Source organism: Portunus trituberculatus, chromosome 47, assembly GCF_017591435.1.
Source record: "Portunus trituberculatus isolate SZX2019 chromosome 47, ASM1759143v1, whole genome shotgun sequence".
NCBI lineage: Eukaryota > Metazoa > Arthropoda > Malacostraca > Decapoda > Portunidae > Portunus > Portunus trituberculatus.
In genome coordinates, this window is record NC_059301.1 from 28,263,613 (window position 1) to 28,280,749 (window position 17,137).

Consider the following 17,137-nt stretch of genomic DNA (forward strand, 5'->3'; position numbering starts at 1 on the left):
AGGTGTTACATTCATCAGAACTTGTAGTATCCTTGATATGAAAACAGTGATTATTGGTTCTTTCTTTCTTCAAGATGGCATTACCAGCCCTGCAGTGTTGTACATAATGATAATGCAATTGTAATAATAGTGTACTCGTACTATTTATACAATTAGGATTTATTACATTTTGAGGTGGACTTTTCTAATGAGCGTTGATGATATAATGAAAAATGCATAAATGAGAATGCATAAAAAAATCCAGCCTGAAGATATAGTATATAGTACATTTTTTTGTGTGTTCATAGACAATTGCCTACACTCTTTCTGTGTCACGAAATTAATTTCTCCCTACAGCTATGTAGCGATGATCGTGCTGTGATGCATTTCTGTTAGCAGCCTCAGATCTACTCGTATTTTCATTAGGAGACTGACAGTTTGGCTATCCATCACTGAGCCAATTATCTACCTATTTGCCAGTCTGTCCATCTACATATGTATTTGTGTGTATGTGTTAGTCTATCAGTATGACATCTGCTCTCTCTCTCTCTCTCTCTCTCCACACACACACGCACGCACACACACACCCGGTAGCTCAGTGGTTAGAGCGCTGGCTTCACAAGCCAGAGGACCGGGGTTCGATTCCCCGGCCGGGTGGAGATATTTGGGTGTGTCTCCTTTCACGTGTAGCCCCTGTTCACCTAGCAGTGAGTAGGTACGGGATGTAAATCGAGGAGTTGTGACCTTGTTGTCCCGGTGTGTGGTGTGTGCCTGGTCTCGGATCTATCCGAAGATTGGAAATAATGAGCTCCGAGCTCGTTCCGTAGGGTAACGTCTGGCTGTCTCGTCAGAGACTGCAGCAGATCAAACAGTGAAACACACACACACACACACACACACACACACACACACACACACACACACACTACAATCTGTCCATCCAACCTTATCGAAATGGAACAAATAACATGAGTATTGGGAAATCAGTAACCTGAGTGCTGATTTGCTCATGCCACAGTTGGGATTTACCATTGTCATTCGTATCCTGGACAATTTCTTTCTCAATTTTTATCGGTTGACAGTTAAAAGCGATAATAAACATAATACTTGCAAACTTCTAAAGAAATAGATATTTTCGACTACCCATTAAGTGAATTTGACCCACGAACTGTTTCATGATAATTATACTGTACATATGTTTTTATCCATTCCATATCACGTACAACTAACTTCATGGATATTTAATTATTAGCACTACAGTCTCTTAATTAAATATCTATGGAACTTAAAATAGACAAAATCCACTTTTTTATTTCCTATACATACGACCAGAATAATGACTGTACTCCTTTTCTCCTTGCATTTATCACATTTTTTTTTTTTTTTTTTTTTTACCGTTCTAGATCAGTTAACGACAACACAAAGAGAGTGGACTACCCAGCGAGGCGAAGAGAGAAACACAGCCATCCCTATTACACTACTGACACCAATAGCAGCAGTGAATCCTTTGCCAGAGCTTGTGATATGGTGGTCTTGGTGAGTGATGGCGATGATGGAGGCTGACGTGTGGTGATAGGCAATGGGTGGTGATGGGAGTGATACATGGTGATGGAGGGTGATAATTAGGGTGGTGATAGAAGCTGAAGAGTGGATGATGCAAGCCATGTGAAGGGTGAAGTGGGGAGAAGGGAGCAGGTACTGGGGAGGGTGAGGAGGCAGAGATGGGGAGGAGGTGGGGCGGTGATACAATCTGTTAGGAGAGCATGTGGGAGAAGGAAGCAGAAAATGGAAGTCGGTGTCGTGATACCCACCCGTTCCTCTCTCTCTCGTCTCTGGATATGAACGGAATTTCCACTACTCAGATCCGCGGTGAAATCTGAAGAGAAGTGCAAAGCGAGGCGTCCGTGTGTATTCTTGTGGAATTATACTGTGATTCTTTAGTGGTGGAGGAATGGTGTTATCATCGCCATGCACCAAACTTATGAACTATGCTATAACTCTCCTTTACCCATTACACTTTATATCAAACACCACACTACGTACACACAGAACATTACTACACCGCGTACTTAGAAACACACACGAACACTATAACACACACCACACCGCATCACCACATAGACCATTCGCATCACCTACCACCACATAATACACATCACATACCTCACGACCACATAACATAACCCCACAACACACCACACTACACCACAACATATTGCTACACCACGCAGGTCATCCCATTCATCACACGGCACGACACTGTATCATAGCGCGATTCTCTCCACGCGAGTGATACAGAGCCTCACCGTACCACAAATTTCTGTATCACACCCCACTACGCCGCACCACGCCACGCCATACTACGCCACCGCACCGTCCAGAACAGCTCTCCACTCTACAATATTATTAAACGACATTGCTGCCCCACAGACCCTCACACCGTCATACATTACGCACTTCATTACGTTACACCGTCACTCTCGTCGTTTTTGGAGTCCCACCTGACGCCATTTAACGGGAGAAGTAACGTGGGAGTAAGGGGGCGTTCTTTAGAATTGGTTAGAGCAATACATAATTTTAGTCTTTTCGATGAACGACCATTACCTGTAGATCTGACGGCTTCCTACAGTTTACCTTTATTTTCCTAATGTAATGTTCTTCCTTCTGGTACTCATTACTTCACTATTCATCGCATCATTCAAACACATTTATTTTTCCTAACTAAAAATACTATACGCACCAGTAGACTAGGAAAACATGGCATTCATTAGCTCTAGTTAATCATATCGACTTTTTGAATATTATGAATAGGGAAACTGATCGCACAAAAATTATTCTACTTCACTGTTCCTTTCATCAACCAAGCACACTCGCCCTTTCTTACTTGAGACACTGCGCCAATAGACAGTAAAGGGCTGGTAATAACTCACTCTATCAGAACATACAGGTTTTCAAAGTATTATGAATTTGACAGCTGATAAAACACAAATACCCTTCATGCAGAATCTTTCCATTTATCATGGATCATAAGATTGTACGCGTTTATCCCCGAGATCACTGCCCTCGAAAAGCATTTGCCGCAGCTCACTACGTAAAGGAAAGAAGATTAAAGTTATTGGCAACAACAGAATAACATGAATGGGTCTAGAATGAGACTATGTATGAACCGTTCATCTCCCTTTACCCCTTTAGTTTCTACGTAGAGGCTTCTGGGGTCGCTGAACCTGGAGTAAATTAAGCCTCCGGAAATCGTCGTGGTGGTGGAAGCTGCTTCAGTATAATGGAGATTGACTTGAAAGGTGAAGCGACGAGGTAGGCAGTTTTTTTTTGGTAAGTCTGTTTTTCATTTGCATATTAGGTGAAGATATTAAAACAAAGAAACAGTCAACAAAATTCTCGTCGTGGTGGAGGCAACATTTGGTATAATAATGGAGATTGACTTGGGGCCGAATTTTGCCCTCACTTTTGTGTTAACTGTTATATAGCCTTACTTTCAGTGCATACTCGACGACGATGAAGAAAAAAAGTTGCATAATGACTAATAGGCTGAGGACTTAATTTTGACAATATATGAAGCAACACTGTAGGTGGGGAGGCTTTTTTATGTAATATATTTCACTTCACTTCCATATGAGTATGGAATAAAAATAACGTGACTTGAAAGGTGAAGCAACGATTTAGGTGATGAGTTCTGAGTTCTTTTCTTTTTTCTTTTTTACCTTACTGTAATATTTTTCACTTGCGTAGTATGTTCATATAAAAATACAGAAGAAAAAGTTGCCTCATAGTGGCTCTAAAAATATAATGTTACACAAAAGGCGAAGCGATGATGTGTTAAGTGGTGACTTTTATGCTTGCTTGTTCTGGTTACTAATATTTTTTTGTTTTCATGGCGTATTAAGTGAAGATACTAAGAAGAGTTACGTCATTGCTACACTGAATATTTAAACTACTGTCTAAGGTATTTTCTAATTTCAGTTCACTACGTTGACCTCTCGTTGCCCTCCCCTGCTCGTCCTCTCCACCCTCCCTCCTTCCCCAACTCTCCCAGCTCTCTCCACTCTCCCAGCTCCTCCACTCACCAGCTCCTCCACTCACCAGCTCCTCCACTCTCCCTACCTCCTCCACTCTCCCTACCTCCTCCACTTTCCCTTCCCGTTCACTTTATCTCCCTCCATCACCCTCATCCACCCTTCCCTCTCCTCCATCCTGCGGTGCGTATCATTCTTCCTCTCCCTCCTCCCTATCCCACTTCCCTCGACCCTCCTTCCTCCATTTCTGGCTCTCTCCATCAGCCAGCGGTCGACACACACACACACACACACACACACACACACACACACACACACACACACACACACACACACAATGGCTTAGAAGAATTAGTAGAAACACAGAAAACGCAAGCGGTAACTCTTCGAACCCTTTTCAACTTCTGTTTCGAGTTGAGTTTCATTACGTTTTGGTGTGGCTTTGTCTGAGTTCCTTTCGTCAGCCATCCAGTCGGCCACACCAGCGGGAAGCGAGCGATGTGTTCTCCTCCTCGGCCTTCGTAACATCAGAAGGAAAACAAAAGTGATAGTGAAAAAGGAGTATGGTAAGAGAGAGAGAGAGAGAGAGAGAGAGAGAGAGAGAGAGAGAGAGAGAGAGAGAGAGAGAGAGAGAGAGAGAGAGAGAGAGAGAGAGAGAGAGAGAGAGAGAGATAGGTATGGTGAGGCATGCAAGGGTACTACTAAAGACCCCATCTCTCGCAGCCATCTGTCCAAATTGACTCGGCATTCCGTATTCAGCTCAGCTTTTCCACCTCAGTCTTCTATAAGCGAATTCCAGAGTCTTGTTGAAAAGTTCTCCTGAGGGTGGTGAAGGGAGCTTGAGGCGCTGAGGGGAGAGAGGAAGAAAGGGGAGGAAAGAACGATGAATGAGACGAAGAGTAGGAAGAAACGAAAGGAGGAAATAGAGTACATGTGGATGTTTAGAGGAGAGCAATGTAATAAGTAGGAGAGAAAGAGAGAGAGAGAAGACAGAGGAAAGGGTATGCGAGGATGGCAGGAAAAGGAGATGAGGAAACGGGAGGGAAGTTACACAGGGAATTGGTTACAAGATTGGCCAGAGCTCTGGATTCCACCATGGCTGAGGTGATGCGAGGCCGGGGTTTGGGGGAGTGGATGAACAAAGAAGGGGACGTTATGACTTTATGGTGGAAGGGAGGATGAGGAATAGGAGGAGCAGAAGGCTGTGGTGATGATGAAAGGTTACGAGTGAGGAAGGAAGAAGAGATGGTACAATGGCTGGAGAGAGAGAGAGAGAGAGAGAGAGAGAGAGAGAGAGAGAGAGAGAGAGAGAGAGAGAGAGAGAGAGAGAGAGAGAGAGAGAGAGAGAGAGAAGAGATGGAGATGGTAGAGAGAGAGAGAGAGAGAGAGAGAGAGAGAGAGAGAGATTTAATTTGGTGTTTATCAGTTTACCAGTCCAGTTTATTATGTCCCTAGTGCCTCTCTCTCTCTCTCTCTCTCTCTCTCTCTCTCTCTCTCTCTCTCTCTCTCTCTCTCTCTCCGCAGAGAATCTCCTCAAATCCTACTAAGCCTTCCTCCATTCCCTTCCTCTTCCTCATCATCATCGCTTCTCTCCTCCTCCCTCTTCCCTGCCTCCACCACCTGCCTCCTCTCTCCTCTTCCCCTTCTTCCTGCTGCTGCTGCTGCTGCTCCTCCTCTTCCATTACCACCACCACCACCACCACCACATTCTCTCCCCTTCGTAGTTGGCGTTTCCTCGCAGCTAACAACACTATCTTATGCCATCTCTTTCTCATCATCATCATCATCATCGACATCATCTCTATTGTCCTCCACCGTTTTTTTCCTTGTTCATATTTTTATATTTGAATGTTTTTCCTATCGCTTTCCCTTTCTTCTCTCCTTTTTCTGGCACGTATTCAGAAAGTTGAAACGCTTTGCTGTCTCACCACGACAATATTCAAGGTCCACAAAGATGATTGATTGGCTAGATACTCAAGATTGTTCTTGTTATTAATGTAGAAATCTTTTTAGTATGACGCTATAGTCATAGGAAGACTCAGAAGAAAGGTTTTAACGGAATGGAGCTATAGGAGAGTATTGGCGGTGTGGTGCAGAATTATTTCAGAAAATGGCACTCTATCTCCTGCTCCTCGTCCACACAAGGCTCGCTCTTTCTCAACGACTTGTGTTCCTCCTCCGTTTCGTCGTCGCCCCCTCCACTACCACCACTACCTCCTGCTGCCCCGCGGGATCGATGGCTTCTGCCGCCCCCCGCTAGCATACATAATGTCCCTTCCTGCCTCCCCGGCGATCAGATTACACCATTAGCCTGACAAATATTCTCTGACACCGCTCCGGCTGATGACTCATGGCTCTCCGCGCTGACACCCGACTCACTGAGCACCGCCAATTAATTTCAGCTGATTACGTCATTCTCCTGGCACTCCAAACAGGGTGGCAACAATTATGGCGAGGGAGGAGGTTGGGGAGCAAGCGTTGGGTTGGGTGAAAAAGAGGAAGGAAAGGAGAGAGGAATAACCAAAGAGAAGATATTGCGGTGAACGAGGAAATGAGAGAGAGGTGAAGACATGGATAGTGACAAGTAGAAAAGGTGATACTGGAAATTCGTACAAAGAACAAACGTGTGTGTGTGTGTGTGTGTGTGTGTGAGGAAAGAAAACGAAATGGATTGCTGCGTAGATAAGGCGTTGACATTTAGTAGTGATGGAATGGCGTTGTAAAGAAAGAAATAGTACGTAAAGATCGGTAGAAGTACAGTAGGGGAGAGGGACAGGAAGGAAGGTAGGAGTAAGTAATGAGAGGCAGGGAAGATGGAAGCGATGGGTCATTGAGAGGAAATTATGTTTTGTGAAGGAGGAGGAAATAAGGTAAGAAGGAGACGGAGGAGGAGGAAGAGAAAGAGGGGAAAGATACTTTGAAGAAACGAGAGAGAGAGAGAGAGAGAGAGAGAGAGAGAGAGGAGAGAGAGAGAGAGAGTGGCATGAGGGACGGGAGTGAGAGGAGAGAGAGAGAGAGAGAGAGTGAGCATGGGGACGGGGTGAGGGGAGTAAGAAGATGGATTTAGAGTAAATAGGAAAACCAAGGGGGTGTATTTACCTATTTGTATTTACCTATTTGTGTATTACAGGGCCCGAGCTAAGCTCTCTGTGTCCTGTCTCCTTGTCCACTCGTCATCTCTCTTTTTCATCTGACTGACACACATCGCGTCAACGACATCACTGCTCAGTTTATTCCACTTATCAATACTACGATGCGGGAAACTGTATTTCCTCACGTCATTTAGATAGATGTCTTATTATTTTTTTTTCCATGTCCCCGGAGATGATTACCTGTGGTCACCTTTATCAACTCTGTCCAATATGTCAATCTTGTTCACCAATTTATACATAGTTATCATGTCTCCTCTTGTTCTTCTCTCTTCTAATGTGGTCAGCCCCAGTTTCCTCAGTCGTTCCTCATAGTCTAACTCCCTGAGTCCTGGTACCCTCCCTTTCCACCTTCTTCACATTTTTCTTTATATGCGGTGACCAGACACAAGCTGCATATTCTAACTGGGGTCTTATTAAGGTGTGTGGTGTGTGTGTGTGTGTGTGTGTGGTGTGTGTGCGGTGTGTGTGTGTGTGTGTGTGTGTGTGTGTGTGTGTGTGTGTGTGTGTGTGTGTGTGTGTGTGTGTGTGTGTGTGTGTGTGTGTGTGTGTGTGTGTTTGTGTGTGTGTGTGTTGTTTGTGTGTGTGTGTGTGTTTGTGTGTGTGTGTTTGTTTGTGTGTTTTGTGTGTGTTTGTGTTTGTGTGTTTGTGTGTTTGTGCGTGTGTGTGTGTTGTGTGTGTGTGTGTGTGTGTTGTGTGTGTGTGTGTGTGTGTGTGTGTGTGTGTGTGTGTGTGTGTGTGTGTGTGTGTGTGTGTGTGTGTGTGTGTGTGTGTGTGTGTTGTGTGTGTGTGTGTGTGTGTGTGTGTGTGTGTGTGTGTGTGTGTGTGTGTGTGTGTGTGTGTGTGTGTGTGTGTGTGTGTGTGTGTGTGTGTGTGTGTGTGTGTGTGTGTGTGTGTGTGTGTGTGTGTGTGTGTGTGTGTGTGTGTGTGTGTGTGTGTGTGTGTGTGTGTGTGTGTGTGTGTGTGTGTGTGTGTGTGTGTGTGTGTGTGTGTGTGTGTGTGTGTGTGTGTGTGTGTGTGTGTGTGTGTGTGTGTGTGTGTGTGTGTGTGTGTGTGTGTGTGTGTGTGTGTGTGTGTGTGTGTGTGTGTGTGTGTGTGTGTGTGTGTGTGTGTGTGTGTGTGTGTGTGTGTGTGTGTGTGTGTGTGTGTGTGTGTGTGTGTGTGTGTGTGTGTGTGTGTGTGTGTGTGTGTGTGTGTGTGTGTGTGTGTGTGTGTGTGTGTGTGTGTGTGTGTGTGTGTGTGTGTGTGTGTGTGTGTGTGTGTGTGTGTGTGTGTGTGTGTGTGTGTGTGTGTGTGTGTGTGTGTGTGTGTGTGTGTGTGTGTGTGTGTGTGTGTGTGTGTGTGTGTGTGTGTGTGTGTGTGTGTGTGTGTGTGTGTGTGTGTGTGTGTGTGTGTGTGTGTGTGTGTGTGTGTGTGTGTGTGTGTGTGTGTGTGTGTGTTGTGGTGTGTGTGTGTGTGTGTGTGTGTGTGTGTGTGTGTGTGTGTGTGTGTGTGTGTGTGTGTGTGTGTGTGTGTGTGTGTGTGTGTGTGTGTGTGTGTGTGTGTGTGTGTGTGTGTGTGTGTGTGTGTGTGTGTGTGTGTGTGTGTGTGTGTGTGTGTGTGTGTGTGTGTGTGTGTGTGTGTGTGTGTGTGTGTGTGTGTGTGTGTGTGTGTGTGTGTGTGTGTGTGTGTGTGTGTGTGTGTGTGTGTGTGTGTGTGTGTGTGTGTGTGTGTGTGTGTGTGTGTGTGTGTGTGTGTGTGTGTGTGTGTGTGTGTGTGTGTGTGTGTGTGTGTGTGTGTGTGTGTGTGTGTGTGTGTGTGTGTGTGTGTGTGTGTGTGTGTGTGTGTGTGTGTGTGTGTGTGTGTGTGTGTGTGTGTGTGTGTGTGTGTGTGTGTGTGTGTGTGTGTGTGTGTGTGTGTGTGTGTGTGTGTGTGTGTGTGTGTGTGTGTGTGTGTGTGTGTGTGTGTGTGTGTGTGTGTGTGTGTGTGTGTGTGTGTGTGTGTGTGTGTGTGTGTGTGTGTGTGTGTGTGTGTGTGTGTGTGTGTGTGTGTGTGTGTGTGTGTGTGTGTGTGTGTGTGTGTGTGTGTGTGTGTGTGTGTGTGTGTGTGTGTGTGTGTGTGTGTGTGTGTGTGTGTGTGTATGTGTGTGTGTGTGTGTGTGTGTGTGTGTGTGTGTGTGTGTGTGTGTGTGTGTGTGTGTGTGTGTGTGTGTGTATGTGTGTGTATATGTGTGTATATTGTATGTATGTGTATATGTGTATGTATATATGTATATGTGTGTGTGTGTGTGTGTGTATGTATATGTATGTGTATATGTGTGTGTGTGTGTATATATGTGTGTGTGTATATATATGTATATGTGTGTATGTTTTATAGTTATGTTTATATATGTATATGTATGTATTTATGTTTATGTTTATGTTATTATGTATATTATGTGTTTGTGTTATATTTGTGTGTTGTGTGTGTGTGTGTGTGTGTATTGTGTGTTTGTGTGTGTGTGTGTGTGTGTGTTTGTGTGTGTGTGTGTGTGTGTGTGTGTGTGTGGGTGTTTGTGTTTGTGTTTGTGGTGTTTGTGTTTGTGTTTGTGTGTGTGTGTGTGTGTGTGTGTGTGTGTGTGTGTGTGTGTGTGTGTTTTAGGGTCTATGAGTATGGCCAGAAGGGCATGAGGGATGGGGTGGTGTGTTGACAATTCTAATCACTTCCAAGAGCAGGTTAAATTGATTGATGATTGATGACGTCACGTGGTGATATAATGGCCCACCTAACGACCCCTTGAGGCGCCGCCGTGCAAACTGCGGGTCGTGACGCGGGGATGGAGTAACGAGCCAGCGGGAATTCATGGCTGCACGCTGCATCAATTAGTTAAATGAAAATGCTCGATTTCCTAGTTATAGGTTGAAATAGTTCAGGAATTTGATACCACCATGGTATATTTTCAAACTCGATAAACCTTAAATGAAGACTATATAGATTTGCTAATTATGGGTTTCGACACGGGTTTCGACACTAGGAAAGCAGATGCAAAATTTTGAAATCTTTCACGTAAGAGTTTTTAAGTTACAATAGTTGGAAATATAAAAACAGGCAGGCTGCGTATGGCATCAGTGCTTTTCAGTTCATGGAATGAAAATTGCTCCAAGTATTTTACGTGAAAAAATAGAAAAAAGTAAAATGTAGCAAGCCTTAAAAAGGACAAAGCCTTAAATTAACTTTGTTCCCTCGTCCCGTTGGGAACCGAGTTGTTTTGTGTCTTAGTATAAAATTTTGAGGACACCTAACTTTTTATATATATACTGAGAGAGAGAGAGAGAGAGAGAGAGAGAGAGAGAGAGAGAGAGAGAGAGAGAGAGAGAGAGAGAGAGAGAGAGAGAGAGAGAGAGAGAGAGAGAGAGAGAGAGAGAGAGAGAGAGAGAGAGAGAGAGAGAGAGAGAGAGAGAGAGAGAGAGAGAGAGAGAGAGAGAGAGAGAGAGAGAGAGAGAGAGAGAGAGAGAGAGAGAGAGAGAGAGAGAGAGAGAGAGAGAGAGAATTATACTAATACTTTCTCCCCCTAGTATGCGTGTAATAACAGTTGCATTCAAGCAGACCGAGGTCAGGCAAGGGAATAAATATAGTATTATAAACATATACAAACTACGTATATAATAATATGCTCGGTAAATGTTTTTATCAAATAGGTATTAGTAACTTAATTAGCCTTTTAGTTTTGTCCATTCATCACGCTTACATTACAATAATTTTCTAACCAGAGAGAGACAAAGGAGCCTGACATTGTATTACTGTTCTCAGGAATATTGAGCCACTAAGGTACAGCTGCTGCAATCTGCTTGGACCCGGAGACCATGGAAAGGAACTGCAAGCAACAGATGTGCGCAGAGCAGACGTCAGGGTGATGCTTGCTGGCCGTTTTAGTGTGAATGTGTCATCCTGACTCGGCTACTTCAATTTCCTTCACTGAGGGAGACAAGTTATCTGCTGCTGAACGTTATAATCTTACACTACACCAACAACCAACCAAATGACCTGTGGCAGGCAACGTCGGCCAGTGGGGTGTTCGGTACGACAACATGGGACGGACGTAAACATCGCAGCCGGACAGGTGAAGAAGGCTAAACGCATAACTTTGTGTACATTATCGTATCATTGCTATGTGCAAGAAGAAAAGGGACAGGAGAGACAAGAAACATTGGTTGGAACTGTTCTATTTATTTTCCAACCACCTAGTGGTTGGAAAAATCTTGTTTCTCTTGTCCCACTTATCCATGACTGTCTGGATACACACGTGTAACTCTCTATGTACATCATCGAGTCTACAATTGTTATATATATATATACACATCAGTATGTCTACCACGATTCTCTACAATTATTGTTAATAAAACCAACGTCATTCCTATTATTATTGTTAATAGGATCAACGTGATTCCTAGTCAGGCGCCCATCCAGTGCCTCAACAACGGGCGCAGTTTTCTCGTCATAGACGTGCATCTACACCCTTACCAAATTCTTAAGCGTGCTTTCTCACCCCCCTCCCCCCGTAGCCTCTAGTAGTGTGAAAGTAGTTACGCAAGTTCCTGAATAAATAAATTACTCCTAGACTCGTAATTTACATTTCCTAAATATGAATATTATAATTCATGAAAAATACTTTATACTATCAACACGTAACACGAACAATTTAATAATGTATTTTTCATGTTACTTGAAAATATTCAGGGATTCCATCCATTCAATTGATCCTGAACATAATAAATATAATCATACTGAACTTGTAAACAATCCAACCATATTTCTAGACCAAGGCAATGTACGAATACCATTACATCTTACACATCTAATGTTTATCTACGCCAGATCACGACTACTCTTCCCTCCAACTTGTAGCGGGTGCCTCCAAGTTTCCCGAGAAAAATTAAGGTGCCATACCTTGAAAAGTCTCCCGAGAGAAACAAAGCAAGTGGCATACCTGGAAGAGTCTCCCTAGATAAATAAAGCGAGTGCTATACCTTAAAGAGTCTCCCGAGAAAAGAGATGAGACCTCTCGATGTTTTTTTTTTTTTATTAAAAAAAAAAATAAATAAAGGGAGAGTTTCTCGAACTCTTAGACCAAACCAACTGCTCATTAATCAGCAACACTACTAATCCATGAGTCTTACAATGTCTCTTTGGAAAACGAACCAGCCACGCCTACACTAGGAATGGAGGGCCGACGCTGGTAACACTGTGTAGGCTTCACGACAATCTGGAGACCAGCCACGCTTACACTATGAATGGAGGGTGGACGCTGATAATGTAGAGGTTTCACGATCAGGAGACCATCGTCAGCAAAAACGGGATCAGTCTGAAATATGAAGGATTACATTTCTTTCTAAACCTATGCACTAAAAAAATATGAAGATACAAGTCAATAATAAAGCATACGGAATAGAAGCCCTGGTTTAACGTACAGTCAAACGTCCTCGACGGTAAGTGACGAGATGATTTCACGCCAAGAAGTAATGCAGTTTCAACGTGCCTCCTCGATTCAGCCGAGGGTCTTCGCATGGACGAGGGCCTTCCTATACGATCTGAAAAATAACCGCTATCAACGATCTCGCCTGCATGCCCCTAATGACAAACTAATACATAAATTTAACTTATCTTATACGTCAAACAAGCTTGGCTCAAACTGCAGTAAGAAGGGTTTCCAGCTTCGCCCCCTTGACTCCGGCGCCAGCGCCACTGGCTCCACAGCTGTTCAGGTTGTAAAACTTGAACGTTAAACTAGCTTGGCTCAATCTGCAGTAGGAAAGGTTTCCAGCTTCGTCCCCTCGACTCCGGCGCCAGCGACTCCACACAGCTGTTGTTCAGGCTATAAAACTTCACTTTTACATTTACCTTTATATATTCCTACTTTTACCTTAGTATATTCCTACAATCACCTTTGTATCATCAGTTATCAATGAAAGTTGACACTTTTACATTTACCTTTATATATTCCTACTTTTACCTTTGTATATTCCTACAATCACCTTTGTATCATCAGTTATCAATGAAAGTTTCAACTAAAACATTTAAATTCATAAGCAGTCAGCATTTCTTTGCAAATAGAACTTAATTAAATTCATAAGCAGTCAGCATTTCTATGCAAAAAAAAAAAAAAAACATACTAACTTCAGACCATTAAAAATATACGGACTAACTAAAACTACCGAAATTCTTAACCCGCATTTCGATGAAAACACCCGTACAACTTAAACCCATAAAAAATAAACAGACTGAAAAGTAAACTCGCACAAGGTTCAAGTGATCATCTGCCACATGGCTCAGTCTCAAAGACAACACTCTACAAAGAAATCCCACACCCTTTAAAGACCACAAACTCGTTAATACTATCCCAACATGCTAAATAGAACCGCCGCTCCTCCGATACCGAATAAACAACAGGTTATATAAACCTTGCACCCTCTAACAGACAAATTCATCAATATCGAAAACCTAAGCACGACTCACATCCTATACCGAATAAACTATGTTCAGCAGATACTGTACAACACGCCCAACAAATGAAAGCATAACATTCCATCATTCACACAACCCAACCATACAGAATAACCCACCATAATCTAAATGTATATATCCTAGATACTAGTACTAATACTGACACGCCTAACACAATGTTCTCACCATTAACCCTATCAATTCACGCCACCAACGATTACGCCTTCTCATAAAGTTAAAGCCGGAAACATAACCTTTAATTAAACGATAGTATACCACACGAATATCACAAAACAAACTCTTTACCACAAACACAACGCCACCTGAACACTGTACCTGGTCGGCGAGAACACATGAAATAAGACCCCACCCACACAGGAGGCTCAAGCTAACATCGTCTGATGCACGCTTCGAAATTTCGGAACAGCGTGAATTGCTTGAACTACTCCTTCCACCAAACTATTGCACGCCTTAACGATCACACACCATCCTGCACGACCCTCATCAACATAACCACAACAACATAAACTATATCAAATATAACTGGGATAGGATACTAATACTCTGGTTTTAAAATACTATATGTATGTGATTCCTGTTTGGCTGTACTGTTGCTGTTCACATGAGGTAGCTTAATTATATTCTTGGCTATAGTTGTAGCCAATTCTGATGAACAGCTGTGTAAGTAAAGATAAGTTGCTTACGACTGCTCTGTTCTGCTGATTAAAACATATGAGCACAACGATGTAAGGGAAGCTATAAAAAAACAACTACCACGCCTATGCTTAGTGCCAACATGATACCTAGATAGATATCTACTACCACCTTTTTTCTTCATCGATAATAAATCTGTCTAATCTGATCATAGTAAATAGTTACACGGAAAACGAAGGAAGCACGGATGTAATAATACAACATTTCGCCTATTATCACATCACGCAGTCTGAAGACTCGAACTGCTTTATAAACTGTCTGAATATATAAATCGAGCCTACCTTCATTCATTTGTCAACCTTCATCATTATAATTTTTCTCTTTTGAACTCGTACAAATCACAACCACTGATTGCTTCGTGCTCAATGAAGGACGTACGAAATTTGCAGCAATAAATTTTTATATGACAAATGTAATTACAGGTAGTGCGGTGATTGTGTATATATTTCACTGATATATTATATAAAATAAGATTAGTAACGGGAGGGAATAGAAATTTATCTCACTTATTCGTCCAATGACAGTAATCAATCAAGCAATTAATGCATATTATGAAATATTCACTACAAGCAAATGGTATTATCTTCTTGTTTGTTTAAAAAAGTTACTGAGAAAAGAACACGTACCCTACCGTGAAATAAGCACAAACAGTGGTCAGCATGATTCAGTGAAATAAAAAATTGAATCATATAATCTCACTATTCATCGAAGTATCACAATGCAAATTCTACACTACAAAACAGGAAGGATTTCTTGCATACATTATCCTCAAACAACAATCAAACACTCACTGGCTTATGCATAATTGCTCGAATTGGGAGTGAGATTATACTTAAACAAGCGTGCGCGCATCACACACACACACACACACACACACACACACACACACACACACACACACACATTGCAAGGCTGGCGAACTTGCCTACAAGCTTAAAAGTCTCTTTTCACAAGTAATATAACGTCTTTTCTACTGTCAAGGAAACATTTACGTCGCCTGTACAATACTAACGTGCCCAACACACTTGGCCTGGCAATGACTTACAGCTGCCGGGCACTGCTCCATCGCATGGACGCGGCTGAATTAGCAGTCTGAACATCCTCGGTTTACAATCGGAAACCCAACAAATTACGAAATTCCTGCAATCTGCATTCTTGTGAAACTCCGCCACAACTTTTGACAGCGACAACTTGCAACAAATTCCAAATATTCAGGATTTTGCCTGGCAGTGCATGATTACCCGCCCAGAGTTTGTGAGTCTTTCCTGGCAGGCACAAGAGGATACAATGAATTATTACTATTATTATTACTATTATTATCATTATTATTATTAATATTATTTTCATTAATGTTAACATTATTGTCATTATTATTATTATTATTATTATTATTATCATCATCATCATCATCTACGCAATTCAGATACAGCATTTTCCTCCCTTACAAATCAGCATCATTACCGCCGTTGTTCTGAACATCAATAACTGCGTGACGAGAGAAAAGATGAAAGATGTTTCGAAGCTTCAACTCCATAAACTTATCAGGCTGTATTATATGTATGTTATTAAGGTTTTCAGAGGTGGATTCACGGTGTTAGTGATAATTTACAAATATTTTGCATCATCAATAGGATGAATCACCGAAAGGAACTGAAGTAATGACCTGTATGGTATTTGGAAATACCTATTAACTGTGGAAGTCTAAACGTTAGAAAATAATAAGTAAAAAATAGAGGAAAACTTAGAAAAAAACATCGTGTTTGCCTTAATTAGTTGTGAAACTCTCTCTCTCTCTCTCTCTCTCTCTCTCTCTCTCTCTCTCTCTCTCTCTCTCTCTCTCTCTCTCTCTCTCTCTCTCTCTCTCTCTCTCTCTCTCTCTCTCTCTCTCTCTCTCTCTCTCTCTCTGCCGCACCCTTAACTGGGTAGACTAGCACTGCTACATTGAGTTCCCAGCAAAGAGGGATATTACAGTCTCAACGTGTTATTGAGTTGCCGGCTTTTACAAAGAGGGCGAGGGTAAGGCTAGTGGCCTGATTACGACCTGGAGAAGGGAAGCGAGGAAGGCGTAGGAAGTTTTGCTAACACTGGTGAAAGGGATAGAATTCGTGGAAAGCCTGAGAGAGAGAAGTTGAAGTGGCCGAAGAAGTGATAGTGGTAGAAGGAGGAGGTTAAGCAGAGTGGAGAGAGAAAGTTAAAAATCGTGTGGAGAAGACTTAAGGAAGATTTAAGGGGCGTTAAGGTTTTAAGGGCAAGGGAGGAGAGCGAGAGAGGGGGAGGAGTGAATGAGGACGCATTATGGGAAGAGAACAAGCGGCCAAAGAATGCGAATGGGAATTAGGGACAATGGGTCGTTGGCGAGCGTGACAAGAGGGTTGAACAGGGGTGACAAGGCGGACCAGCAGAGCATGGAGTGCAGGAACTGACACTACACTGGCTACATAACATTAGACCGCTCCTGTGTGAACATTGTATGAACAATCTTGATTATAAAGAATACAACCACATGATAACTGAACACCAGAAAATTACAAACAATTATTTCTTTCCCACTAATGAAAGGTCTCTTAGTTTTTACGGGTGAGGCAGTGGTTATCAGAATGGTGTCTGCCTTAGGACTGCCATCCTGTGATAATGTGGAACGAATGGTAGACCAGGGAAATATCTATGTTTCACTTCAGTTTAAAGTAATCACTGTGCATGCAAATGAAACATCCGTTCGTATATGTATATAATTACATCACCATCAGGCTATTGCATCGCCACAAGGAAGACAATGATAGTTCACAAAGCTAAACAACGTTAAAA

The 17,137-nt window shown here is 42.6% G+C and overlaps 1 protein-coding gene and 1 long non-coding RNA gene across 6 annotated transcripts in view; one reads left to right on the forward strand and one right to left on the reverse strand.

Annotated features, from left to right (window-relative positions):
• LOC123520760 overlaps positions 1-11,400 on the forward strand; it is a 58,701-nt gene extending 47,301 nt beyond the window's left edge. The window contains exons 5-6 of one of the 2 annotated variants that reach the window (XR_006679368.1): positions 1,383-1,515; positions 10,928-11,400. This is a non-coding gene — a long non-coding RNA (uncharacterized LOC123520760). The remainder of the gene's footprint in view (positions 1-1,382; positions 1,516-10,927) is intronic. The other variant, XR_006679367.1, reaches the window with a different exon arrangement.
• A 17-nt stretch (positions 11,401-11,417) lies between these two features.
• LOC123520758 overlaps positions 11,418-17,137 on the reverse strand; it is a 229,645-nt gene continuing 223,925 nt past the window's right edge. Inside the window, exons 8-9 of one of the 4 annotated variants that reach the window (XR_006679361.1) lie at positions 12,586-12,705; positions 11,418-12,479 (exon numbers count right to left, since the gene is read on the reverse strand). The gene's annotated coding sequence lies outside the window, so the exon portion shown is untranslated. The remainder of the gene's footprint in view (positions 12,480-12,585; positions 12,706-17,137) is intronic. The other 3 variants (XR_006679362.1, XR_006679360.1, XR_006679363.1) reach the window with 3 other exon arrangements.